This window comes from Sceloporus occidentalis, unplaced genomic scaffold, assembly GCF_023333645.1.
Source record: "Sceloporus occidentalis isolate IW3139 unplaced genomic scaffold, rSceOcc1.0.p SCAF_19, whole genome shotgun sequence".
Classification (NCBI taxonomy): domain Eukaryota; kingdom Metazoa; phylum Chordata; class Lepidosauria; order Squamata; family Phrynosomatidae; genus Sceloporus; species Sceloporus occidentalis.
In genome coordinates this window covers 12,136,060-12,163,206 of record NW_028316999.1, presented here as the reverse complement: position 1 = coordinate 12,163,206, position 27,147 = coordinate 12,136,060, and the positions used below count along the sequence as shown (strand labels likewise).

The 27,147-nt window shown below is 45.3% G+C and overlaps 4 pseudogenes; all 4 read left to right on the top strand.

Annotated features, from left to right (window-relative positions):
• Nucleotides 1-742: 742 nt before the first annotated feature.
• Nucleotides 743-3,406, top strand: LOC149302411 (DC-STAMP domain-containing protein 2 pseudogene; annotated as a pseudogene).
• A 4,409-nt stretch (nt 3,407-7,815) lies between these two features.
• LOC149302410 (DC-STAMP domain-containing protein 2 pseudogene) lies at nt 7,816-10,479 on the top strand (annotated as a pseudogene).
• A 4,407-nt stretch (nt 10,480-14,886) lies between these two features.
• Nucleotides 14,887-17,550, top strand: LOC149302409 (DC-STAMP domain-containing protein 2 pseudogene; annotated as a pseudogene).
• Nucleotides 17,551-21,953: 4,403 nt separating this feature from the next.
• Nucleotides 21,954-24,617, top strand: LOC149302408 (DC-STAMP domain-containing protein 2 pseudogene; annotated as a pseudogene).
• The last annotated feature ends 2,530 nt before the right edge of the window (nt 24,618-27,147 follow it).

Below are 27,147 nucleotides of genomic sequence, written 5' to 3'. Positions count from 1 at the left end.
AATAATTGGGCATTCAGTACTGTTCTGGGATCTCCACCAACTTAAATTAGAAACATGTGTCTGTAATTTTACACTTTAGATACCTCTTTCTACAGTCCCTTTGGTCTAACTGCTGGTAAAGTGGTTTGGCTGCTCTCAAAGCAAACCCTTGTGGTTTCATTACGTGATATGGTCCTTACATGCATTTTGGCTCATACCCTTTATTATCTTTTAGTCAACCACTGAATTGTGCCACACAGATTTTTCTGACTACAATCAGATTTTATGACTTAAAGGGTATGTAATTTAATGTATGTATATATATATATATATATATATATATATATATATAGAGAGAGAGAGAGAGAGAGAGAGAGAAAGAGAGATAAATATATATATATATATATAGATAGATAGATAGATAGATAGTTTAATAAGCTTCTCATAACTGTTATGTCAGTTTATCTTAATAAAAAGCAAGGTGCCCCTCCCCCGTAGGTGCTGGCATGTGCCCTGCTCTCCCTGTCATGACAGCAGTGCTATTGTGACATCATCAGAGCATAATAACCTCGCACTGGGCGTGGAGCTTCAGTACTAGAGGAGACAGCAAGCTACTTGTAGTGACTGAACCTCCAGTAGTGCAAAAGATTAGTTAAGAGACTGACTTTTATTTCTTCATTTTGACCCATTTCTTCTCCTGCTTTTGTGATCGCTGAGTGAGGCAAGTCAGGGCAGATATTGTTGCAAAAAAACAACTGACAAGATGGGGACAACACTAGGTCCCTGGGAATGGATGTGTACCTGCTGCAAAACCACATGTGGCCTATGCCGGAGTACCTGCCCCTGCGCCTGTTCCTGCAACTGTCCTTGCTCCTGCAAGTGCCCCTGCAAGCGCAAGTGCCCCTGCGACTGCCCCTGCGACTGCCCGCGGGACTGCGACTGCCCCCGCGACTGCCCCTGTGACTGCTCCCGCAATTGCTTGTCAAACCTGTGCCCTGAAGAAGCGAAGGTCGAGGAAGTGAGCGCCGAGGATTACATTGACGAGGACAAAAAGGAGGTGAGAGCCCAACTCCGAGAGGACAATGCGGTGAAATCTTCTCTGAGGAGCTGTGGCGCCTTCACCTTTGGGTTGATTCTCACCGCCATGTATGCAGCCATCGTCCTCTTTGTGAAGAACTATAACCTGAAGTACTGCATCGTGTCCTCAGTGGTCATCTGCATCCTCCTCACCCTCGGCATGGCCTTCTTCATGAAGATGCGGGTCACAGTGTTCCTTATGCTGCCCCAGCTCTTCTCAATTGAGGGGAAGACCATCGTGCTCCTGGTCGCCTTCTCGCTGGCCTTACAGGGACCTGCAGCCAACACCTTGGAGAATTTCCGGCGCTCATCTGAGTCCGTGTCCTGCGGCGTGGAACTGGCCATGAACCAGACCAAGGAGCTCCTGGAAAAAGTTAAAAGGCCGTTAGTGAGTGCGCTGGATATTCTGAAGAACATCGGCCAGAGGCTGAAAGGGGTGGCCGATCGGGCCAGAAAGTTCTTCAAGACGGTGACAGACGGAGTGAAGCACATTGGACGCGTGCTGCGGAATGTGTGGCGTTTTATCGCCAATATCGGGGAGGTCTGTAACGAGGAACTGGAAGTTCCCTATCTAAAGTGCAGGAAAATATTTGACACGGCGCGGAATCAGTGCTTCCAGGTGATGTCATTCTTGTCATTCCTGTGCTACATTGTGGACGCCTTCAAACCGCTGTGTGGACTGGCTAAAACCGTTACAATCCTATGCCTCCTGCCAAAGTATCTCCAGAAATATGTCCGAAAGCATGTGAAAAACCCCATCATCAACATGCTCCGCAACATCAAGGACAAGTTTGAGTTTAACGTGACGGTTATTCACGACTTCGACATAAACCTGAACTCCAGCAAGAGCATCAAGCAGGTGGCAGTCGGCATAATGAGCGAAGTGCAGAGCACACTGAACCCCTATCTGGATGTGCTCAGCATGTTCAGCTATTCAATGACATTTGTTTGCCTCTTCATCTACATCATGGCCGCTCGGTACCAGCGCAAGTACCTCTATGAAGATAACCACGACAATATCTACATAACACGGTCCTTCATAGAGCTGGACGTGATGAGAGCCAAGCAAGGGCGCAGAACCCTCCTGCCCCTTTCCGCCAGAGAGGCCTACAACTTCATCCTGCCAGGTTCGCTTTACCTGACCAAACGTGAGAGGAAGGGATATTCTTTTGACATCATCAACGTCTTCCGAAATGTTCTGGTGGTCGCATTCATGATGGTGATGGACTTCATCATCTACTGGGTGCTGGACATGGTGTATTACCTGCTGCAAGCGGACGTGGTTGCCAGAGCTCCGGTGACGTTCTCTGTGCTGATCAACGGCTCCGGTTATGCCAGCGAAATCTTCTCCAATGTGGTGTCTGCGTTTGACATCCTTCAGAGAGGGAACTTGACAGTTTTGTCAAAGAAATGCCTAGTGGCTCCGTCCGCCCCAGACTTTAAAGGATACATACTCATAGGCTCAATGTATGGCCTGTGCTTCCTCATTGCGATATTTGGCGTCTACATACGGAGGCTGCAGCGCGTAATCTGTGCCTATTATTACCCATCCCGGGAGCAGGAGCGCATCTGTTTTCTTTACAACAACTTGATAACCAAACGCACAAACATTGAGGACTCCTTGATCAGGAGCGTGAGGATGAATGCAGAGGACGGGGGGCACTCTAGCTTCCTGCAGGTCCTAGCGGCAAAACTCCCCGGGTGCCGCTGGTTTGCCCAGCTGTTGGGCACCAATGAGCAGTACTGCATGGCATGTGCCAAGATAATCACTGGCAGCGAGGGGCAGGACTGCCTGGCCTGCATCACCCCAGGCTGTAAAGGGATGTACTGCAGGGGCTGCTTTGAGATCCTTGATAACATCTGCACAATTTGTATGGCTCCACTGGCATACTCTGAGGCTATCGAAGAGGAGGTCGACTCCAGTGACGAAGAACAGGTCCACCTCTGGATCGATGCCATGAAAACCATGAAGGCTGAAGAGAAAGGAAAGAGGAAGAAGCTGAAAGAGTTTGTGAAGGATCGCCTCAAACAGGTTCTCCGTAGCCAGGGTAGCAGAGCAGCGTTAGGCGAGAAGCTCCTGGAGAAGTATAAGGAGGAGGTCCGTGGCAGGGAGGAAGATGAGAGCTCAGGAATCAGTGAGGTTGAATCCAGTGAGGACTCTGAAGATACAGATTTTGAATATCAGAACTCAACAGAGGTCACCGACTCTTCAGATTCTGAGGACCACACGGCCCCCCCATTCACAAAGTGGACAGAAGCACGAAGGAAGAGGGATCTGGTCACCCCCGCGCGGCAGAAGCCACCCAATAGGAGAGGGCGGCGGGCGGTGAAGAATGGAGGTGGAAACTAGAATGGAATTCAGAACTATACCCACCCCTTCTTCTACCTAAATTTCCTTTGTAATCCCTTCACCACCAAGTGAATCGGCTTGCATCCTGTTCCTGCTGCATGCAAGTCTGAGTGAACTTCAAGGCTTTTTTATATGGGCACATGGGAAAGAAGACACCGACACATCAAAGAAGCTGGACACTTTCTCTGGAGCTCTCAGTGAAGAAAACGCACAGCGTAGAGGGTTAAGATCAGAATTATGACCTTCAACGAATCCAGAAACTTTTAAGTGATCCAGATTTTGAACGTGGCAACCACCAAAAGTGTCGGCGTCCTTTTAGACAGTTTAGACCACTGTTTTTTGCGCCTTTCACTCTTAAATAAATTTTGACTTTGGCTTTGGGAAAACAAATAGCAGGTTTCTTTTAAGACATTTTAAATGTTTTTTTTTTTTTTTTTTTAAGAAAACTAACAAAAAAGGATTAATATTTCAGGTCTACTGTACGTATTCCTTTCAATATTTAATGTCCCCAGATGTCAGTCATTACTGCAAACTGAATGCCCAATCCATTCTTACGACAAGAAGCTAGCACTTTAGGTCAGTATTGCTGACAGTAGATCGTCTATACCTACTGAATATAGAACTAGACTAATGCATCATTTTCAAAGCCATTCGCATCTGGGAGGTATTTAGTTTTGCTGGCTTTAATCGCCAAATTCACAGGTTTCAGCATCTCTTTAAATTTTAATGCTACCGAAAAATATATAATGGGAAAACTAAAACGAAAATTACCCGAATGGTCAATTCCCGCATTCAGATTCAATGGTCATGTTGTAGTATAAGCTGCATAGCATAGTCCCAGATGTTTATGAGTACTAATGTGTACTGCTTCTATTTAAATTGTAGTAGATATGAACATAGGGATAAAAAAAAAAGATGGGGTGCAAGTCACATTTTACCACTCAGTAAATTAAGCCAAACAAGCGTATAGCTCATTCCCCATTATTATTATTATTATTATTATTATTATCTTTTACTTATATAGCGCCAACAGTTTACGCAGCGCTTAATACAGTACATGAATTCAAGGGAAATGACAAGACAAGAATTGACAGAGAGAGCCCTGCTCGCAAGCTTACAATCTTGAGGGAATGGGGTGACAAACATAAGGCACAGAGAAAGGGTGAGAGGTAGTGTGGTGGTTGTATCAATGACAAGGAAGTTCTAGCAGCTAAGATGGTATGCTTCTCTGAAGAAGTGGGTTTTGAGATGTTTCTTGAATGTCGGGAGGGAGGGTGAATGCTGAAGGTTCCTTGGGAGTAGATTCCAGAGATATATGGCAGCTCGAGTGAAATCTTGTAGACGGGAAAAGGAAGAGGTGATAAGTAAGGAGGAGAGCCTTAGCCCATGGGAAGAACGTAGGGATCGAGTAGGAGAGTATTTGCTAATGAGGTCAGAAATGTATGGAGGGACCGTATTATGGATGGCCTTATATGTCAGTACCAGGATTTTAAATTTAATTCTAAAGGCAATTGGGAGCCAGTGGAGGGTTTCACAGAGTGGGGAAGCAGAAGAGGAGCGTCGTGCAAGGAAGATAAGCCTAGCAGCGACAGTTGAATGCCAACCAGAAGAGTGTTGCAGTAGCCAAGACGGGAAATGATAAGTGAATGAACCAGAGTTTTTGTGGATTCTTGGGTGAGGAATGGGCGGACACGAGAGATGTTTTTTAGGTGCAAGCGTCAGGATCTGGCGAGGGACCGAATGTGAGGGATGTAAGTTTGTTTTAGTAGGGGTTAGCACTGGAGAAAAGGATAAAAGGTGGTGGTCAGACAGAGGGAAGGGGTAGATGGAGAAATCTGAAAGGGAGCATGATCTGGAGAAAACCAGATCAAGTGAGTGTCCCTCAGTGTGCGTCTATTGAGAGAGACCAGAGGAGGATGTCGGGGAGAGGAGTTTGGAGCTAGCAGAGTTGTTAGATATATCTAAAGGAATGTTAAAGTCACCCAGAATAAGGCAGGGGATATTAGGAAAGAGGAAGAAAGGGAGCCAGGCAGTCAAATAACTGTGAGGTAGGGCCTGGAGGGCGATATATGACAGCAATTTGAAGAGAGAGTGGAGAGAAAAGATGGATTGTGTGAACTTCAAAGGAACAGAATGAGAGGGAGGGAGGGCTTGGTATATGCTGGAAGGTGCAGTCAGGTGAGAGAAGGATGCCTACACCACCACCCTTTCTGCCATCAGGCCTAGGAGTGTGTCATCCTGTTATCTATGAAATCAAAGAGTATTTTGTGGGGGGAAAAAATCTGAGCTTTTGGCATACAAAGAGGAATTAATCCAGCCCCAAAATACCTTACCAACGATTAATGCATATTAAAGTACATAGGACCTACTTGAATATTTTGGGGTTTTGTTTACGTGAAAGAAAAGGAATAAACACCTGCTGGAGACACTGCGGCTCCAGAGCTGTTCAATGGAACGCATCTCCAGCAAGGCAAAAAGCTCAGGGCGGGGAAACAGCGCAAACGAATTCTGATTAATCGCTCTATGCTTTTGCATAAAAAACAGGAAAATAATAGGCGACCCTCGGCTATCACAAACATCAAAAGACATATCGTGGCTAGAGTTTAACTTTAACCAATCTAGACCTTAGTTGGTTTTTCTCCACACTGTCCATCTCTCATTGTAGTGTAAAATAATTTAACCAACAAACTTTAAACAGAGTTTAAACACAGGTTTACTTTGAATCTACTTAAAATACATTCTGGGAACCTTTTATACCTTTCACTTTCCCCAAGTCCTACGTTTTGCAGTTCCATACACTAAAACATATGCCACGATGTTTCAAGATTACAGATTTAAGACATTAATATATGCGTCAAAAAACTTCAAGGGGCAGGGAAATGACTAGATAATGCTGCCTGTTCCACAGTGAGACAGATCTCAGCTTCCCTGAAGTAAACTAAATCACTAAAAAATTGCACTAATAAAACAATGTATCTCATTAGTTTATGAAACTGTTAGTATACGGTCAGCTGAGGAGAGTTCAAATATTCCAATATACTGATATGAATTTTGAAACAGCTGCCTCAGCGAAAAAGCTGCATGGGTAAATCAATGTCAGGTTTGAACAGTATCAATGTATCTATTACTTATACAGCTAAGCCTTTCTCCTAGCCGGTTTTGGTGGCTTCCACCCTGCATACACACATAAGCCGCAGAAATGAAGTCTTTCTGCGTGACACATTTTTTCTACTCTGCAATCTTGTGGTGTGGTGAAAATGTCATTAGGATGTAAGCCCCAAAAGGTAGACCGGCATGAACATACAGGCAACCTTGGGCAGGGCACCTAGATGGTAGGGGCACCTCTGCCAGGATGTCTGTTGGATTAGTAAGGCGGTATACACGAGGAGGCTCCAAAAGCAGAGTTAGCCACAATGGACTAAATGACCTGACTAAACTTTAATTGATCTTAATGGTGTAAAACCAAATAAACACACTGGACAAGTAAAGCAAAAACAAAACCTTATAGCAAGGGTATTTAACCCTCTCAATGCTGACCCAGTGAGTTTGTCAAGTTCTGTGAATAATAGACTTCAACCAACTTAGAATTATAAGAGGCAAATGAGCCCAATTTCCGAGTTGCTGAGATCCTTGCATACTGTTAAGGGATTTCTGCCAAAGCAATAATTGGGCATTCAGTACTGTTCTGGGATCTCCACCAACTTAAATTAGAAACATGTGTCTGTAATTTTACACTTTAGATACCTCTTTCTACAGTCCCTTTGGTCTAACTGCTGGTAAAGTGGTTTGGCTGCTCTCAAAGCAAACCCTTGTGGTTTCATTACGTGATATGGTCCTTACATGCATTTTGGCTCATACCCTTTATTATCTTTTAGTCAACCACTGAATTGTGCCACACAGATTTTTCTGACTACAATCAGATTTTATGACTTAAAGGGTATGTAATTTAATGTATGTATATATATATATATATATATATATATATATATAGAGAGAGAGAGAGAGAGAGAGAGAGAGAGAGAGAAAGAGAGAGAGAGATAAATATATATATATATATAGATAGATAGATAGATAGTTTAATAAGCTTCTCATAACTGTTATGTCAGTTTATCTTAATAAAAAGCAAGGTGCCCCTCCCCCGTAGGTGCTGGCATGTGCCCTGCTCTCCCTGTCATGACAGCAGTGCTATTGTGACATCATCAGAGCATAATAACCTCGCACTGGGCGTGGAGCTTCAGTACTAGAGGAGACAGCAAGCTACTTGTAGTGACTGAACCTCCAGTAGTGCAAAAGATTAGTTAAGAGACTGACTTTTATTTCTTCATTTTGACCCATTTCTTCTCCTGCTTTTGTGATCGCTGAGTGAGGCAAGTCAGGGCAGATATTGTTGCAAAAAAACAACTGACAAGATGGGGACAACACTAGGTCCCTGGGAATGGATGTGTACCTGCTGCAAAACCACATGTGGCCTATGCCGGAGTACCTGCCCCTGCGCCTGTTCCTGCAACTGTCCTTGCTCCTGCAAGTGCCCCTGCAAGCGCAAGTGCCCCTGCGACTGCCCCTGCGACTGCCCGCGGGACTGCGACTGCCCCCGCGACTGCCCCTGTGACTGCTCCCGCAATTGCTTGTCAAACCTGTGCCCTGAAGAAGTGAAGGTCGAGGAAGTGAGCGCCGAGGATTACATTGACGAGGACAAAAAGGAGGTGAGAGCCCAACTCCGAGAGGACAATGCGGTGAAATCTTCTCTGAGGAGCTGTGGCGCCTTCACCTTTGGGTTGATTCTCACCGCCATGTATGCGGCCATCGTCCTCTTTGTGAAGAACTATAACCTGAAGTACTGCATCGTGTCCTCAGTGGTCATCTGCATCCTCCTCACCCTCGGCATGGCCTTCTTCATGAAGATGCGGGTCACAGTGTTCCTTATGCTGCCCCAGCTCTTCTCAATTGAGGGGAAGACCATCGTGCTCCTGGTCGCCTTCTCGCTGGCCTTACAGGGACCTGCAGCCAACACCTTGGAGAATTTCCGGCGCTCATCTGAGTCCGTGTCCTGCGGCGTGGAACTGGCCATGAACCAGACCAAGGAGCTCCTGGAAAAAGTTAAAAGGCCGTTAGTGAGTGCGCTGGATATTCTGAAGAACATCGGCCAGAGGCTGAAAGGGGTGGCCGATCGGGCCAGAAAGTTCTTCAAGACGGTGACAGACGGAGTGAAGCACATTGGACGCGTGCTGCGGAATGTGTGGCGTTTTATCGCCAATATCGGGGAGGTCTGTAACGAGGAACTGGAAGTTCCCTATCTAAAGTGCAGGAAAATATTTGACACGGCGCGGAATCAGTGCTTCCAGGTGATGTCATTCTTGTCATTCCTGTGCTACATTGTGGACGCCTTCAAACCGCTGTGTGGACTGGCTAAAACCGTTACAATCCTATGCCTCCTGCCAAAGTATCTCCAGAAATATGTCCGAAAGCATGTGAAAAACCCCATCATCAACATGCTCCGCAACATCAAGGACAAGTTTGAGTTTAACGTGACGGTTATTCACGACTTCGACATAAACCTGAACTCCAGCAAGAGCATCAAGCAGGTGGCAGTCGGCATAATGAGCGAAGTGCAGAGCACACTGAACCCCTATCTGGATGTGCTCAGCATGTTCAGCTATTCAATGACATTTGTTTGCCTCTTCATCTACATCATGGCCGCTCGGTACCAGCGCAAGTACCTCTATGAAGATAACCACGACAATATCTACATAACACGGTCCTTCATAGAGCTGGACGTGATGAGAGCCAAGCAAGGGCGCAGAACCCTCCTGCCCCTTTCCGCCAGAGAGGCCTACAACTTCATCCTGCCAGGTTCGCTTTACCTGACCAAACGTGAGAGGAAGGGATATTCTTTTGACATCATCAACGTCTTCCGAAATGTTCTGGTGGTCGCATTCATGATGGTGATGGACTTCATCATCTACTGGGTGCTGGACATGGTGTATTACCTGCTGCAAGCGGACGTGGTTGCCAGAGCTCCGGTGACGTTCTCTGTGCTGATCAACGGCTCCGGTTATGCCAGCGAAATCTTCTCCAATGTGGTGTCTGCGTTTGACATCCTTCAGAGAGGGAACTTGACAGTTTTGTCAAAGAAATGCCTAGTGGCTCCGTCCGCCCCAGACTTTAAAGGATACATACTCATAGGCTCAATGTATGGCCTGTGCTTCCTCATTGCGATATTTGGCGTCTACATACGGAGGCTGCAGCGCGTAATCTGTGCCTATTATTACCCATCCCGGGAGCAGGAGCGCATCTGTTTTCTTTACAACAACTTGATAACCAAACGCACAAACATTGAGGACTCCTTGATCAGGAGCGTGAGGATGAATGCAGAGGACGGGGGGCACTCTAGCTTCCTGCAGGTCCTAGCGGCAAAACTCCCCGGGTGCCGCTGGTTTGCCCAGCTGTTGGGCACCAATGAGCAGTACTGCATGGCATGTGCCAAGATAATCACTGGCAGCGAGGGGCAGGACTGCCTGGCCTGCATCACCCCAGGCTGTAAAGGGATGTACTGCAGGGGCTGCTTTGAGATCCTTGATAACATCTGCACAATTTGTATGGCTCCACTGGCATACTCTGAGGCTATCGAAGAGGAGGTCGACTCCAGTGACGAAGAACAGGTCCACCTCTGGATCGATGCCATGAAAACCATGAAGGCTGAAGAGAAAGGAAAGAGGAAGAAGCTGAAAGAGTTTGTGAAGGATCGCCTCAAACAGGTTCTCCGTAGCCAGGGTAGCAGAGCAGCGTTAGGCGAGAAGCTCCTGGAGAAGTATAAGGAGGAGGTCCGTGGCAGGGAGGAAGATGAGAGCTCAGGAATCAGTGAGGTTGAATCCAGTGAGGACTCTGAAGATACAGATTTTGAATATCAGAACTCAACAGAGGTCACCGACTCTTCAGATTCTGAGGACCACACGGCCCCCCCATTCACAAAGTGGACAGAAGCACGAAGGAAGAGGGATCTGGTCACCCCCGCGCGGCAGAAGCCACCCAATAGGAGAGGGCGGCGGGCGGTGAAGAATGGAGGTGGAAACTAGAATGGAATTCAGAACTATACCCACCCCTTCTTCTACCTAAATTTCCTTTGTAATCCCTTCACCACCAAGTGAATCGGCTTGCATCCTGTTCCTGCTGCATGCAAGTCTGAGTGAACTTCAAGGCTTTTTTATATGGGCACATGGGAAAGAAGACACCGACACATCAAAGAAGCTGGACACTTTCTCTGGAGCTCTCAGTGAAGAAAACGCACAGCGTAGAGGGTTAAGATCAGAATTATGACCTTCAACGAATCCAGAAACTTTTAAGTGATCCAGATTTTGAACGTGGCAACCACCAAAAGTGTCGGCGTCCTTTTAGACAGTTTAGACCACTGTTTTTTGCGCCTTTCACTCTTAAATAAATTTTGACTTTGGCTTTGGGAAAACAAATAGCAGGTTTCTTTTAAGACATTTTAAATGTTCTTTTTTTTTTTTTTTTTTAAGAAAACTAACAAAAAAGGATTAATATTTCAGGTCTACTGTACGTATTCCTTTCAATATTTAATGTCCCCAGATGTCAGTCATTACTGCAAACTGAATGCCCAATCCATTCTTACGACAAGAAGCTAGCACTTTAGGTCAGTATTGCTGACAGTAGATCGTCTATACCTACTGAATATAGAACTAGACTAATGCATCATTTTCAAAGCCATTCGCATCTGGGAGGTATTTAGTTTTGCTGGCTTTAATCGCCAAATTCACAGGTTTCAGCATCTCTTTAAATTTTAATGCTACCGAAAAATATATAATGGGAAAACTAAAACGAAAATTACCCGAATGGTCAATTCCCGCATTCAGATTCAATGGTCATGTTGTAGTATAAGCTGCATAGCATAGTCCCAGATGTTTATGAGTACTAATGTGTACTGCTTCTATTTAAATTGTAGTAGATATGAACATAGGGATAAAAAAAAAAGATGGGGTGCAAGTCACATTTTACCACTCAGTAAATTAAGCCAAACAAGCGTATAGCTCATTCCCCATTATTATTATTATTATTATTATTATTATTATTATCTTTTACTTATATAGCGCCAACAGTTTACGCAGCGCTTAATACAGTACATGAATTCAAGGGAAATGACAAGACAAGAATTGACAGAGAGAGCCCTGCTCGCAAGCTTACAATCTTGAGGGAATGGGGTGACAAACATAAGGCACAGAGAAAGGGTGAGAGGTAGTGTGGTGGTTGTATCAATGACAAGGAAGTTCTAGCAGCTAAGATGGTATGCTTCTCTGAAGAAGTGGGTTTTGAGATGTTTCTTGAATGTCGGGAGGGAGGGTGAATGCTGAAGGTTCCTTGGGAGTAGATTCCAGAGATATATGGCAGCTCGAGTGAAATCTTGTAGACGGGAAAAGGAAGAGGTGATAAGTAAGGAGGAGAGCCTTAGCCCATGGGAAGAACGTAGGGATCGAGTAGGAGAGTATTTGCTAATGAGGTCAGAAATGTATGGAGGGACCGTATTATGGATGGCCTTATATGTCAGTACCAGGATTTTAAATTTAATTCTAAAGGCAATTGGGAGCCAGTGGAGGGTTTCACAGAGTGGGGAAGCAGAAGAGGAGCGTCGTGCAAGGAAGATAAGCCTAGCAGCGACAGTTGAATGCCAACCAGAAGAGTGTTGCAGTAGCCAAGACGGGAAATGATAAGTGAATGAACCAGAGTTTTTGTGGATTCTTGGGTGAGGAATGGGCGGACACGAGAGATGTTTTTTAGGTGCAAGCGTCAGGATCTGGCGAGGGACCGAATGTGAGGGATGTAAGTTTGTTTTAGTAGGGGTTAGCACTGGAGAAAAGGATAAAAGGTGGTGGTCAGACAGAGGGAAGGGGTAGATGGAGAAATCTGAAAGGGAGCATGATCTGGAGAAAACCAGATCAAGTGAGTGTCCCTCAGTGTGCGTCTATTGAGAGACACCAGAGGAGGATGTCGGGGAGAGGAGTTTGGAGCTAGCAGAGTTGTTAGATATATCTAAAGGAATGTTAAAGTCACCCAGAATAAGGCAGGGGATATTAGGAAAGAGGAAGAAAGGGAGCCAGGCAGTCAAATAACTGTGAGGTAGGGCCTGGAGGGCGATATATGACAGCAATTTGAAGAGAGAGTGGAGAGAAAAGATGGATTGTGTGAACTTCAAAGGAACAGAATGAGAGGGAGGGAGGGCTTGGTATATGCTGGAAGGTGCAGTCAGGTGAGAGAAGGATGCCTACACCACCACCCTTTCTGCCATCAGGCCTAGGAGTGTGTCATCCTGTTATCTATGAAATCAAAGAGTATTTTGTGGGGGGAAAAAATCTGAGCTTTTGGCATACAAAGAGGAATTAATCCAGCCCCAAAATACCTTACCAACGATTAATGCATATTAAAGTACATAGGACCTACTTGAATATTTTGGGGTTTTGTTTACGTGAAAGAAAAGGAATAAACACCTGCTGGAGACACTGCGGCTCCAGAGCTGTTCAATGGAACGCATCTCCAGCAAGGCAAAAAGCTCAGGGCGGGGAAACAGCGCAAACGAATTCTGATTAATCGCTCTATGCTTTTGCATAAAAAACAGGAAAATAATAGGCGACCCTCGGCTATCACAAACATCAAAAGACATATCGTGGCTAGAGTTTAACTTTAACCAATCTAGACCTTAGTTGGTTTTTCTCCACACTGTCCATCTCTCATTGTAGTGTAAAATAATTTAACCAACAAACTTTAAACAGAGTTTAAACACAGGTTTACTTTGAATCTACTTAAAATACATTCTGGGAACCTTTTATACCTTTCACTTTCCCCAAGTCCTACGTTTTGCAGTTCCATACACTAAAACATATGCCACGATGTTTCAAGATTACAGATTTAAGACATTAATATATGCGTCAAAAAACTTCAAGGGGCAGGGAAATGACTAGATAATGCTGCCTGTTCCACAGTGAGACAGATCTCAGCTTCCCTGAAGTAAACTAAATCACTAAAAAATTGCACTAATAAAACAATGTATCTCATTAGTTTATGAAACTGTTAGTATACGGTCAGCTGAGGAGAGTTCAAATATTCCAATATACTGATATGAATTTTGAAACAGCTGCCTCAGCGAAAAAGCTGCATGGGTAAATCAATGTCAGGTTTGAACAGTATCAATGTATCTATTACTTATACAGCTAAGCCTTTCTCCTAGCCGGTTTTGGTGGCTTCCACCCTGCATACACACATAAGCCGCAGAAATGAAGTCTTTCTGCGTGACACATTTTTTCTACTCTGCAATCTTGTGGTGTGGTGAAAATGTCATTAGGATGTAAGCCCCAAAAGGTAGACCGGCATGAACATACAGGCAACCTTGGGCAGGGCACCTAGATGGTAGGGGCACCTCTGCCAGGATGTCTGTTGGATTAGTAAGGCGGTATACACGAGGAGGCTCCAAAAGCAGAGTTAGCCACAATGGACTAAATGACCTGACTAAACTTTAATTGATCTTAATGGTGTAAAACCAAATAAACACACTGGACAAGTAAAGCAAAAACAAAACCTTATAGCAAGGGTATTTAACCCTCTCAATGCTGACCCAGTGAGTTTGTCAAGTTCTGTGAATAATAGACTTCAACCAACTTAGAATTATAAGAGGCAAATGAGCCCAATTTCCGAGTTGCTGAGATCCTTGCATACTGTTAAGGGATTTCTGCCAAAGCAATAATTGGGCATTCAGTACTGTTCTGGGATCTCCACCAACTTAAATTAGAAACATGTGTCTGTAATTTTACACTTTAGATACCTCTTTCTACAGTCCCTTTGGTCTAACTGCTGGTAAAGTGGTTTGGCTGCTCTCAAAGCAAACCCTTGTGGTTTCATTACGTGATATGGTCCTTACATGCATTTTGGCTCATACCCTTTATTATCTTTTAGTCAACCACTGAATTGTGCCACACAGATTTTTCTGACTACAATCAGATTTTATGACTTAAAGGGTATGTAATTTAATGTATATATATATATATATATATATATATATATATATAGAGAGAGAGAGAGAGAGAGAGAGAGAAAGAGAGAGAGAGATAAATATATATATATATATAGATAGATAGATAGATAGTTTAATAAGCTTCTCATAACTGTTATGTCAGTTTATCTTAATAAAAAGCAAGGTGCCCCTCCCCCGTAGGTGCTGGCATGTGCCCTGCTCTCCCTGTCATGACAGCAGTGCTATTGTGACATCATCAGAGCATAATAACCTCGCACTGGGCGTGGAGCTTCAGTACTAGAGGAGACAGCAAGCTACTTGTAGTGACTGAACCTCCAGTAGTGCAAAAGATTAGTTAAGAGACTGACTTTTATTTCTTCATTTTGACCCATTTCTTCTCCTGCTTTTGTGATCGCTGAGTGAGGCAAGTCAGGGCAGATATTGTTGCAAAAAAACAACTGACAAGATGGGGACAACACTAGGTCCCTGGGAATGGATGTGTACCTGCTGCAAAACCACATGTGGCCTATGCCGGAGTACCTGCCCCTGCGCCTGTTCCTGCAACTGTCCTTGCTCCTGCAAGTGCCCCTGCAAGCGCAAGTGCCCCTGCGACTGCCCCTGCGACTGCCCGCGGGACTGCGACTGCCCCCGCGACTGCCCCTGTGACTGCTCCCGCAATTGCTTGTCAAACCTGTGCCCTGAAGAAGCGAAGGTCGAGGAAGTGAGCGCCGAGGATTACATTGACGAGGACAAAAAGGAGGTGAGAGCCCAACTCCGAGAGGACAATGCGGTGAAATCTTCTCTGAGGAGCTGTGGCGCCTTCACCTTTGGGTTGATTCTCACCGCCATGTATGCAGCCATCGTCCTCTTTGTGAAGAACTATAACCTGAAGTACTGCATCGTGTCCTCAGTGGTCATCTGCATCCTCCTCACCCTCGGCATGGCCTTCTTCATGAAGATGCGGGTCACAGTGTTCCTTATGCTGCCCCAGCTCTTCTCAATTGAGGGGAAGACCATCGTGCTCCTGGTCGCCTTCTCGCTGGCCTTACAGGGACCTGCAGCCAACACCTTGGAGAATTTCCGGCGCTCATCTGAGTCCGTGTCCTGCGGCGTGGAACTGGCCATGAACCAGACCAAGGAGCTCCTGGAAAAAGTTAAAAGGCCGTTAGTGAGTGCGCTGGATATTCTGAAGAACATCGGCCAGAGGCTGAAAGGGGTGGCCGATCGGGCCAGAAAGTTCTTCAAGACGGTGACAGACGGAGTGAAGCACATTGGACGCGTGCTGCGGAATGTGTGGCGTTTTATCGCCAATATCGGGGAGGTCTGTAACGAGGAACTGGAAGTTCCCTATCTAAAGTGCAGGAAAATATTTGACACGGCGCGGAATCAGTGCTTCCAGGTGATGTCATTCTTGTCATTCCTGTGCTACATTGTGGACGCCTTCAAACCGCTGTGTGGACTGGCTAAAACCGTTACAATCCTATGCCTCCTGCCAAAGTATCTCCAGAAATATGTCCGAAAGCATGTGAAAAACCCCATCATCAACATGCTCCGCAACATCAAGGACAAGTTTGAGTTTAACGTGACGGTTATTCACGACTTCGACATAAACCTGAACTCCAGCAAGAGCATCAAGCAGGTGGCAGTCGGCATAATGAGCGAAGTGCAGAGCACACTGAACCCCTATCTGGATGTGCTCAGCATGTTCAGCTATTCAATGACATTTGTTTGCCTCTTCATCTACATCATGGCCGCTCGGTACCAGCGCAAGTACCTCTATGAAGATAACCACGACAATATCTACATAACACGGTCCTTCATAGAGCTGGACGTGATGAGAGCCAAGCAAGGGCGCAGAACCCTCCTGCCCCTTTCCGCCAGAGAGGCCTACAACTTCATCCTGCCAGGTTCGCTTTACCTGACCAAACGTGAGAGGAAGGGATATTCTTTTGACATCATCAACGTCTTCCGAAATGTTCTGGTGGTCGCATTCATGATGGTGATGGACTTCATCATCTACTGGGTGCTGGACATGGTGTATTACCTGCTGCAAGCGGACGTGGTTGCCAGAGCTCCGGTGACGTTCTCTGTGCTGATCAACGGCTCCGGTTATGCCAGCGAAATCTTCTCCAATGTGGTGTCTGCGTTTGACATCCTTCAGAGAGGGAACTTGACAGTTTTGTCAAAGAAATGCCTAGTGGCTCCGTCCGCCCCAGACTTTAAAGGATACATACTCATAGGCTCAATGTATGGCCTGTGCTTCCTCATTGCGATATTTGGCGTCTACATACGGAGGCTGCAGCGCGTAATCTGTGCCTATTATTACCCATCCCGGGAGCAGGAGCGCATCTGTTTTCTTTACAACAACTTGATAACCAAACGCACAAACATTGAGGACTCCTTGATCAGGAGCGTGAGGATGAATGCAGAGGACGGGGGGCACTCTAGCTTCCTGCAGGTCCTAGCGGCAAAACTCCCCGGGTGCCGCTGGTTTGCCCAGCTGTTGGGCACCAATGAGCAGTACTGCATGGCATGTGCCAAGATAATCACTGGCAGCGAGGGGCAGGACTGCCTGGCCTGCATCACCCCAGGCTGTAAAGGGATGTACTGCAGGGGCTGCTTTGAGATCCTTGATAACATCTGCACAATTTGTATGGCTCCACTGGCATACTCTGAGGCTATCGAAGAGGAGGTCGACTCCAGTGACGAAGAACAGGTCCACCTCTGGATCGATGCCATGAAAACCATGAAGGCTGAAGAGAAAGGAAAGAGGAAGAAGCTGAAAGAGTTTGTGAAGGATCGCCTCAAACAGGTTCTCCGTAGCCAGGGTAGCAGAGCAGCGTTAGGCGAGAAGCTCCTGGAGAAGTATAAGGAGGAGGTCCGTGGCAGGGAGGAAGATGAGAGCTCAGGAATCAGTGAGGTTGAATCCAGTGAGGACTCTGAAGATACAGATTTTGAATATCAGAACTCAACAGAGGTCACCGACTCTTCAGATTCTGAGGACCACACGGCCCCCCCATTCACAAAGTGGACAGAAGCACGAAGGAAGAGGGATCTGGTCACCCCCGCGCGGCAGAAGCCACCCAATAGGAGAGGGCGGCGGGCGGTGAAGAATGGAGGTGGAAACTAGAATGGAATTCAGAACTATACCCACCCCTTCTTCTACCTAAATTTCCTTTGTAATCCCTTCACCACCAAGTGAATCGGCTTGCATCCTGTTCCTGCTGCATGCAAGTCTGAGTGAACTTCAAGGCTTTTTTATATGGGCACATGGGAAAGAAGACACCGACACATCAAAGAAGCTGGACACTTTCTCTGGAGCTCTCAGTGAAGAAAACGCACAGCGTAGAGGGTTAAGATCAGAATTATGACCTTCAACGAATCCAGAAACTTTTAAGTGATCCAGATTTTGAACGTGGCAACCACCAAAAGTGTCGGCGTCCTTTTAGACAGTTTAGACCACTGTTTTTTGCGCCTTTCACTCTTAAATAAATTTTGACTTTGGCTTTGGGAAAACAAATAGCAGGTTTCTTTTAAGACATTTTAAATGTTCTTTTTTTTTTTTTTTTTTAAGAAAACTAACAAAAAAGGATTAATATTTCAGGTCTACTGTACGTATTCCTTTCAATATTTAATGTCCCCAGATGTCAGTCATTACTGCAAACTGAATGCCCAATCCATTCTTACGACAAGAAGCTAGCACTTTAGGTCAGTATTGCTGACAGTAGATCGTCTATACCTACTGAATATAGAACTAGACTGATGCATCATTTTCAAAGCCATTCGCATCTGGGAGGTATTTAGTTTTGCTGGCTTTAATCGCCAAATTCACAGGTTTCAGCATCTCTTTAAATTTTAATGCTACCGAAAAATATATAATGGGAAAACTAAAACGAAAATTACCCGAATGGTCAATTCCCGCATTCAGATTCAATGGTCATGTTGTAGTATAAGCTGCATAGCATAGTCCCAGATGTTTATGAGTACTAATGTGTACTGCTTCTATTTAAATTGTAGTAGATATGAACATAGGGATAAAAAAAAAAAGATGGGGTGCAAGTCACATTTTACCACTATAGCTCATTCCCCATTATTATTATTATTATTATTATCTTTTATTTATATAGCGCCAACAGTTTACGCAGCGCTTAATACAGTACATGAATTCAAGGGAAATGACAAGACAAGAATTGACAGAGAGAGCCCTGCTCGCAAGCTTACAATCTTGAGGGAATGGGGTGACAAACATAAGGCACAGAGAAAGGGTGAGAGGTAGTGTGGTGGTTGTATCAATGACAAGGAAGTTCTAGCAGCTAAGATGGTATGCTTCTCTGAAGAAGTGGGTTTTGAGATGTTTCTTGAATGTCGGGAGGGAGGGTGAATGCTGAAGGTTCCTTGGGAGTAGATTCCAGAGATATATGGCAGCTCGAGTGAAATCTTGTAGACGGGAAAAGGAAGAGGTGATAAGTAAGGAGGAGAGCCTTAGCCCATAGGAAGAACGTAGGGATCGAGTAGGAGAGTATTTGCTAATGAGGTCAGAAATGTATGGAGGGACCGTATTATGGATGGCCTTATATGTCAGTACCAGGATTTTAAATTTAATTCTAAAGGCAATTGGGAGCCAGTGGAGGGTTTCACAGAGTGGGGAAGCAGAAGAGGAGCGTCGTGCAAGGAAGATAAGCCTAGCAGCGACAGTTGAATGCCAACCAGAAGAGTGTTGCAGTAGCCAAGACGGGAAATGATAAGTGAATGAACCAGAGTTTTTGTGGATTCTTGGGTGAGGAATGGGCGGACACGAGAGATGTTTTTTAGGTGCAAGCGTCAGGATCTGGCGAGGGACCGAATGTGAGGGATGTAAGTTTGTTTTATTAGGGGTTAGCACTGGAGAAAAGGATAAAAGGTGGTGGTCAGACAGAGGGAAGGGGTAGATGGAGAAATCTGAAAGGGAGCATGATCTGGAGAAAACCAGATCAAGTGAGTGTCCCTCAGTGTGCGTCTATTGAGAGAGACCAGAGGAGGATGTCGGGGAGAGGAGTTTGGAGCTAGCAGAGTTGTTAGATATATCTAAAGGAATGTTAAAGTCACCCAGAATAAGGCAGGGGATATTAGGAAAGAGGAAGAAAGGGAGCCAGGCAGTCAAATAACTGTGAGGTAGGGCCTGGAGGGCGATATATGACAGCAATTTGAAGAGAGAGTGGAGAGAAAAGATGGATTGTGTGAACTTCAAAGGAACAGAATGAGAGGGAGGGAGGGCTTGGTATATGCTGGAAGGTGCAGTCAGGTGAGAGAAGGATGCCTACACCACCACCCTTTCTGCCATCAGGCCTAGGAGTGTGGCATCCTGTTATCTATGAAATCAAAGAGTATTTTGTGGGGGGAAAAAATCTGAGCTTTTGGCATACAAAGAGGAATTAATCCAGCCCCAAAATGCCTTACCAACGATTAATGCATATTAAAGTACATAGGACCTACTTGAATATTTTGGGGTTTTGTTTACGTGAAAGAAAAGGAATAAACACCTGCTGGAGACACTGCGGCTCCAGAGCTGTTCAATGGAACGCATCTCCAGCAAGGCAAAAAGCTCAGGGCGGGGAAACAGCGCAAACGAATTCTGATTAATCGCTCTATGCTTTTGCATAAAAAACAGGAAAATAATAGGCGACCCTCGGCTATCACAAACATCAAAAGACATATCGTGGCTAGAGTTTAACTTTAACCAATCTAGACCTTAGTTGGTTTTTCTCCACACTGTCCATCTCTCATTGTAGTGTAAAATAATTTAACCAACAAACTTTAAACAGAGTTTAAACACAGGTTTACTTTGAATCTACTTAAAATACATTCTGGGAACCTTTTATACCTTTCACTTTCCCCAAGTCCTACGTTTTGCAGTTCCATACACTAAAACATATGCCACGATGTTTCAAGATTACAGATTTAAGACATTAATATATGCGTCAAAAAACTTCAAGGGGCAGGGAAATGACTAGATAATGCTGCCTGTTCCACAGTGAGACAGATCTCAGCTTCCCTGAAGTAAACTAAATCACTAAAAAATTGCACTAATAAAACAATGTATCTCATTAGTTTATGAAACTGTTAGTATACGGTCAGCTGAGGAGAGTTCAAATATTCCAATATACTGATATGAATTTTGAAACAGCTGCCTCAGCGAAAAAGCTGCATGGGTAAATCAATGTCAGGTTTGAACAGTATCAATGTATCTATTACTTATACAGCTAAGCCTTTCTCCTAGCCGGTTTTGGTGGCTTCCACCCTGCATACACACATAAGCCGCAGAAATGAAGTCTTTCTGCGTGACACATTTTTTCTACTCTGCAATCTTGTGGTGTGGTGAAAATGTCATTAGGATGTAAGCCCCAAAAGGTAGACCGGCATGAACATACAGGCAACCTTGGGCAGGGCACCTAGATGGTAGGGGCACCTCTGCCAGGATGTCTGTTGGATTAGTAAGGCGGTATACACGAGGAGGCTCCAAAAGCAGAGTTAGCCACAATGGACTAAATGACCTGACTAAACTTTAATTGATCTTAATGGTGTAAAACCAAATAAACACACTGGACAAGTAAAGCAAAAACAAAACCTTATAGCAAGGGTATTTAACCCTCTCAATGCTGACCCAGTGAGTTTGTCAAGTTCTGTGAATAATAGACTTCAACCAACTTAGAATTATAAGAGGCAAATGAGCCCAATTTCCGAGTTGCTGAGATCCTTGCATACTGTTAAGGGATTTCTGCCAAAGCAATAATTGGGCATTCAGTACTGTTCTGGGATCTCCACCAACTTAAATTAGAAACATGTGTCTGTAATTTTACACTTTAGATACCTCTTTCTACAGTCCCTTTGGTCTAACTGCTGGTAAAGTGGTTTGGCTGCTCTCAAAGCAAACCCTTGTGGTTTCATTACGTGATATGGTCCTTACATGCATTTTGGCTCATACCCTTTATTATCTTTTAGTCAACCACTGAATTGTGCCACACAGATTTTTCTGACTACAACCAGATTTTATGACTTAAAGGGTATGTAATTTAATGTATGTATATATATATATATATATATATATAGAGAGAGAGAGAGAGAGAGAGAGAGAGAGAGAGAGAGAGAGAAGAGAGAGAGAGATAAATATATATATATATATATAGATAGATAGATAGATAGATAGATAGATAGATAGATAGTTTAATAAGCTTCTCATAACTGTTATGTCAGTTTATCTTAATAAAAAGCAAGGTGCCCCTCCCCCGTAGGTGCTGGCATGTGCCCTGCTCTCCCTGTCATGACAGCAGTGCTATTGTGACATCATCAGAGCATAATAACCTCGCACTGGGCGTGGAGCTTCAGTACTAGAGGAGACAGCAAGCTACTTGTAGTGACTGAACCTCCAGTAGTGCAAAAGATTAGTAAAGAGACTGACTTTTATTTCTTAATTTTGACCCATTTCTCCTCCTGCTTTTGTGATCGCTGAGTGAGGCAAGTCAGGGCAGATATTGTTGCAAAAAAACAACTGACAAGATGGGGACAACACTAGGTCCCTGGGAATGGATGTGTACCTGCTGCAAAACCACATGTGGCCTATGCCGGAGTACCTGCCCCTGCGCCTGTTCCTGCAACTGTCCTTGCTCCTGCAAGTGCCCCTGCAAGCGCAAGTGCCCCTGCGACTGCCCCTGCGACTGCCCGCGGGACTGCGACTGCCCCCGCGACTGCCCCTGTGACTGCTCCCGCAATTGCTTGTCAAACCTGTGCCCTGAAGAAGTGAAGGTCGAGGAAGTGAGCGCCGAGGATTACATTGACGAGGACAAAAAGGAGGTGAGAGCCCAACTCCGAGAGGACAATGCGGTGAAATCTTCTCTGAGGAGCTGTGGCGCCTTCACCTTTGGGTTGATTCTCACCGCCATGTATGCGGCCATCGTCCTCTTTGTGAAGAACTATAACCTGAAGTACTGCATCGTGTCCTCAGTGGTCATCTGCATCCTCCTCACCCTCGGCATGGCCTTCTTCATGAAGATGCGGGTCACAGTGTTCCTTATGCTGCCCCAGCTCTTCTCAATTGAGGGGAAGACCATCGTGCTCCTGGTCGCCTTCTCGCTGGCCTTACAGGGACCTGCAGCCAACACCTTGGAGAATTTCCGGCGCTCATCTGAGTCCGTGTCCTGCGGCGTGGAACTGGCCATGAACCAGACCAAGGAGCTCCTGGAAAAAGTTAAAAGGCCGTTAGTGAGTGCGCTGGATATTCTGAAGAACATCGGCCAGAGGCTGAAAGGGGTGGCCGATCGGGCCAGAAAGTTCTTCAAGACGGTGACAGACGGAGTGAAGCACATTGGACGCGTGCTGCGGAATGTGTGGCGTTTTATCGCCAATATCGGGGAGGTCTGTAACGAGGAACTGGAAGTTCCCTATCTAAAGTGCAGGAAAATATTTGACACGGCGCGGAATCAGTGCTTCCAGGTGATGTCATTCTTGTCATTCCTGTGCTACATTGTGGACGCCTTCAAACCGCTGTGTGGACTGGCTAAAACCGTTACAATCCTATGCCTCCTGCCAAAGTATCTCCAGAAATATGTCCGAAAGCATGTGAAAAACCCCATCATCAACATGCTCCGCAACATCAAGGACAAGTTTGAGTTTAACGTGACGGTTATTCACGACTTCGACATAAACCTGAACTCCAGCAAGAGCATCAAGCAGGTGGCAGTCGGCATAATGAGCGAAGTGCAGAGCACACTGAACCCCTATCTGGATGTGCTCAGCATGTTCAGCTATTCAATGACATTTGTTTGCCTCTTCATCTACATCATGGCCGCTCGGTACCAGCGCAAGTACCTCTATGAAGATAACCACGACAATATCTACATAACACGGTCCTTCATAGAGCTGGACGTGATGAGAGCCAAGCAAGGGCGCAGAACCCTCCTGCCCCTTTCCGCCAGAGAGGCCTACAACTTCATCCTGCCAGGTTCGCTTTACCTGACCAAACGTGAGAGGAAGGGATATTCTTTTGACATCATCAACGTCTTCCGAAATGTTCTGGTGGTCGCATTCATGATGGTGATGGACTTCATCATCTACTGGGTGCTGGACATGGTGTATTACCTGCTGCAAGCGGACGTGGTTGCCAGAGCTCCGGTGACGTTCTCTGTGCTGATCAACGGCTCCGGTTATGCCAGCGAAATCTTCTCCAATGTGGTGTCTGCGTTTGACATCCTTCAGAGAGGGAACTTGACAGTTTTGTCAAAGAAATGCCTAGTGGCTCCGTCCGCCCCAGACTTTAAAGGATACATACTCATAGGCTCAATGTATGGCCTGTGCTTCCTCATTGCGATATTTGGCGTCTACATACGGAGGCTGCAGCGCGTAATCTGTGCCTATTATTACCCATCCCGGGAGCAGGAGCGCATCTGTTTTCTTTACAACAACTTGATAACCAAACGCACAAACATTGAGGACTCCTTGATCAGGAGCGTGAGGATGAATGCAGAGGACGGGGGGCACTCTAGCTTCCTGCAGGTCCTAGCGGCAAAACTCCCCGGGTGCCGCTGGTTTGCCCAGCTGTTGGGCACCAATGAGCAGTACTGCATGGCATGTGCCAAGATAATCACTGGCAGCGAGGGGCAGGACTGCCTGGCCTGCATCACCCCAGGCTGTAAAGGGATGTACTGCAGGGGCTGCTTTGAGATCCTTGATAACATCTGCACAATTTGTATGGCTCCACTGGCATACTCTGAGGCTATCGAAGAGGAGGTCGACTCCAGTGACGAAGAACAGGTCCACCTCTGGATCGATGCCATGAAAACCATGAAGGCTGAAGAGAAAGGAAAGAGGAAGAAGCTGAAAGAGTTTGTGAAGGATCGCCTCAAACAGGTTCTCCGTAGCCAGGGTAGCAGAGCAGCGTTAGGCGAGAAGCTCCTGGAGAAGTATAAGGAGGAGGTCCGTGGCAGGGAGGAAGATGAGAGCTCAGGAATCAGTGAGGTTGAATCCAGTGAGGACTCTGAAGATACAGATTTTGAATATCAGAACTCAACAGAGGTCACCGACTCTTCAGATTCTGAGGACCACACGGCCCCCCCATTCACAAAGTGGACAGAAGCACGAAGGAAGAGGGATCTGGTCACCCCCGCGCGGCAGAAGCCACCCAATAGGAGAGGGCGGCGGGCGGTGAAGAATGGAGGTGGAAACTAGAATGGAATTCAGAACTATACCCACCCCTTCTTCTACCTAAATTTCCTTTGTAATCCCTTCACCACCAAGTGAATCGGCTTGCATCCTGTTCCTGCTGCATAAAAGTCTGAGTGAACTTCAAGGCTTTTTTATATGGGCACATGGGAAAGAAGACACCGACACATCAAAGAAGCTGGACACTTTCTCTGGAGCTCTCAGTGAAGAAAACGCACAGCGTAGAGGGTTAAGATCAGAATTATGACCTTCAACGAATCCAGAAACTTTTAAGTGATCCAGATTTTGAACGTGGCAACCACCAAAAGTGTCGGCGTCCTTTTAGACAGTTTAGACCACTGTTTTTTGCGCCTTTCACTCTTAAATAAATTTTGACTTTGGCTTTGGGAAAACAAATAGCAGGTTTCTTTTAAGACATTTTAAATGTTCTTTTTTTTTTTTTTTTTTTAAGAAAACTAACAAAAAAGGATTAATATTTCAGGTCTACTGTACGTATTCCTTTCAATATTTAATGTCCCCAGATGTCAGTCATTACTGCAAACTGAATGCCCAATCCATTCTTACGACAAGAAGCTAGCACTTTAGGTCAGTATTGCTGACAGTAGATCGTCTATACCTACTGAATATAGAACTAGACTGATGCATCATTTTCAAAGCCATTCGCATCTGGGAGGTATTTAGTTTTGCTGGCTTTAATCGCCAAATTCACAGGTTTCAGCATCTCTTTAAATTTTAATGCTACCGAAAAATATATAATGGGAAAACTAAAACGAAAATTACCCGAATGGTCAATTCCCGCATTCAGATTCAATGGTCATGTTGTAGTATAAGCTGCATAGCATAGTCCCAGATGTTTATGAGTACTAATGTGTACTGCTTCTATTTAAATTGTAGTAGATATGAACATAGGGATAAAAAAAAAAAGATGGGGTGCAAGTCACATTTTACCACTATAGCTCATTCCCCATTATTATTATTATTATTATTATCTTTTATTTATATAGCGCCAACAGTTTACGCAGCGCTTAATACAGTACATGAATTCAAGGGAAATGACAAGACAAGAATTGACAGAGAGAGCCCTGCTCGCAAGCTTACAATCTTGAGGGAATGGGGTGACAAACATAAGGCACAGAGAAAGGGTGAGAGGTAGTGTGGTGGTTGTATCAATGACAAGGAAGTTCTAGCAGCTAAGATGGTATGCTTCTCTGAAGAAGTGGGTTTTGAGATGTTTCTTGAATGTCGGGAGGGAGGGTGAATGCTGAAGGTTCCTTGGGAGTAGATTCCAGAGATATATGGCAGCTCGAGTGAAATCTTGTAGACGGGAAAAGGAAGAGGTGATAAGTAAGGAGGAGAGCCTTAGCCCATAGGAAGAACGTAGGGATCGAGTAGGAGAGTATTTGCTAATGAGGTCAGAAATGTATGGAGGGACCGTATTATGGATGGCCTTATATGTCAGTACCAGGATTTTAAATTTAATTCTAAAGGCAATTGGGAGCCAGTGGAGGGTTTCACAGAGTGGGGAAGCAGAAGAGGAGCGTCGTGCAAGGAAGATAAGCCTAGCAGCGACAGTTGAATGCCAACCAGAAGAGTGTTGCAGTAGCCAAGACGGGAAATGATAAGTGAATGAACCAGAGTTTTTGTGGATTCTTGGGTGAGGAATGGGCGGACACGAGAGATGTTTTTTAGGTGCAAGCGTCAGGATCTGGCGAGGGACCGAATGTGAGGGATGTAAGTTTGTTTTATTAGGGGTTAGCACTGGAGAAAAGGATAAAAGGTGGTGGTCAGACAGAGGGAAGGGGTAGATGGAGAAATCTGAAAGGGAGCATGATCTGGAGAAAACCAGATCAAGTGAGTGTCCCTCAGTGTGCGTCTATTGAGAGAGACCAGAGGAGGATGTCGGGGAGAGGAGTTTGGAGCTAGCAGAGTTGTTAGATATATCTAAAGGAATGTTAAAGTCACCCAGAATAAGGCAGGGGATATTAGGAAAGAGGAAGAAAGGGAGCCAGGCAGTCAAATAACTGTGAGGTAGGGCCTGGAGGGCGATATATGACAGCAATTTGAAGAGAGAGTGGAGAGAAAAGATGGATTGTGTGAACTTCAAAGGAACAGAATGAGAGGGAGGGAGGGCTTGGTATATGCTGGAAGGTGCAGTCAGGTGAGAGAAGGATGCCTACACCACCACCCTTTCTGCCATCAGGCCTAGGAGTGTGGCATCCTGTTATCTATGAAATCAAAGAGTATTTTGTGGGGGGAAAAAATCTGAGCTTTTGGCATACAAAGAGGAATTAATCCAGCCCCAAAATGCCTTACCAACGATTAATGCATATTAAAGTACATAGGACCTACTTGAATATTTTGGGGTTTTGTTTACGTGAAAGAAAAGGAATAAACACCTGCTGGAGACACTGCGGCTCCAGAGCTGTTCAATGGAACGCATCTCCAGCAAGGCAAAAAGCTCAGGGCGGGGAAACAGCGCAAACGAATTCTGATTAATCGCTCTATGCTTTTGCATAAAAAACAGGAAAATAATAGG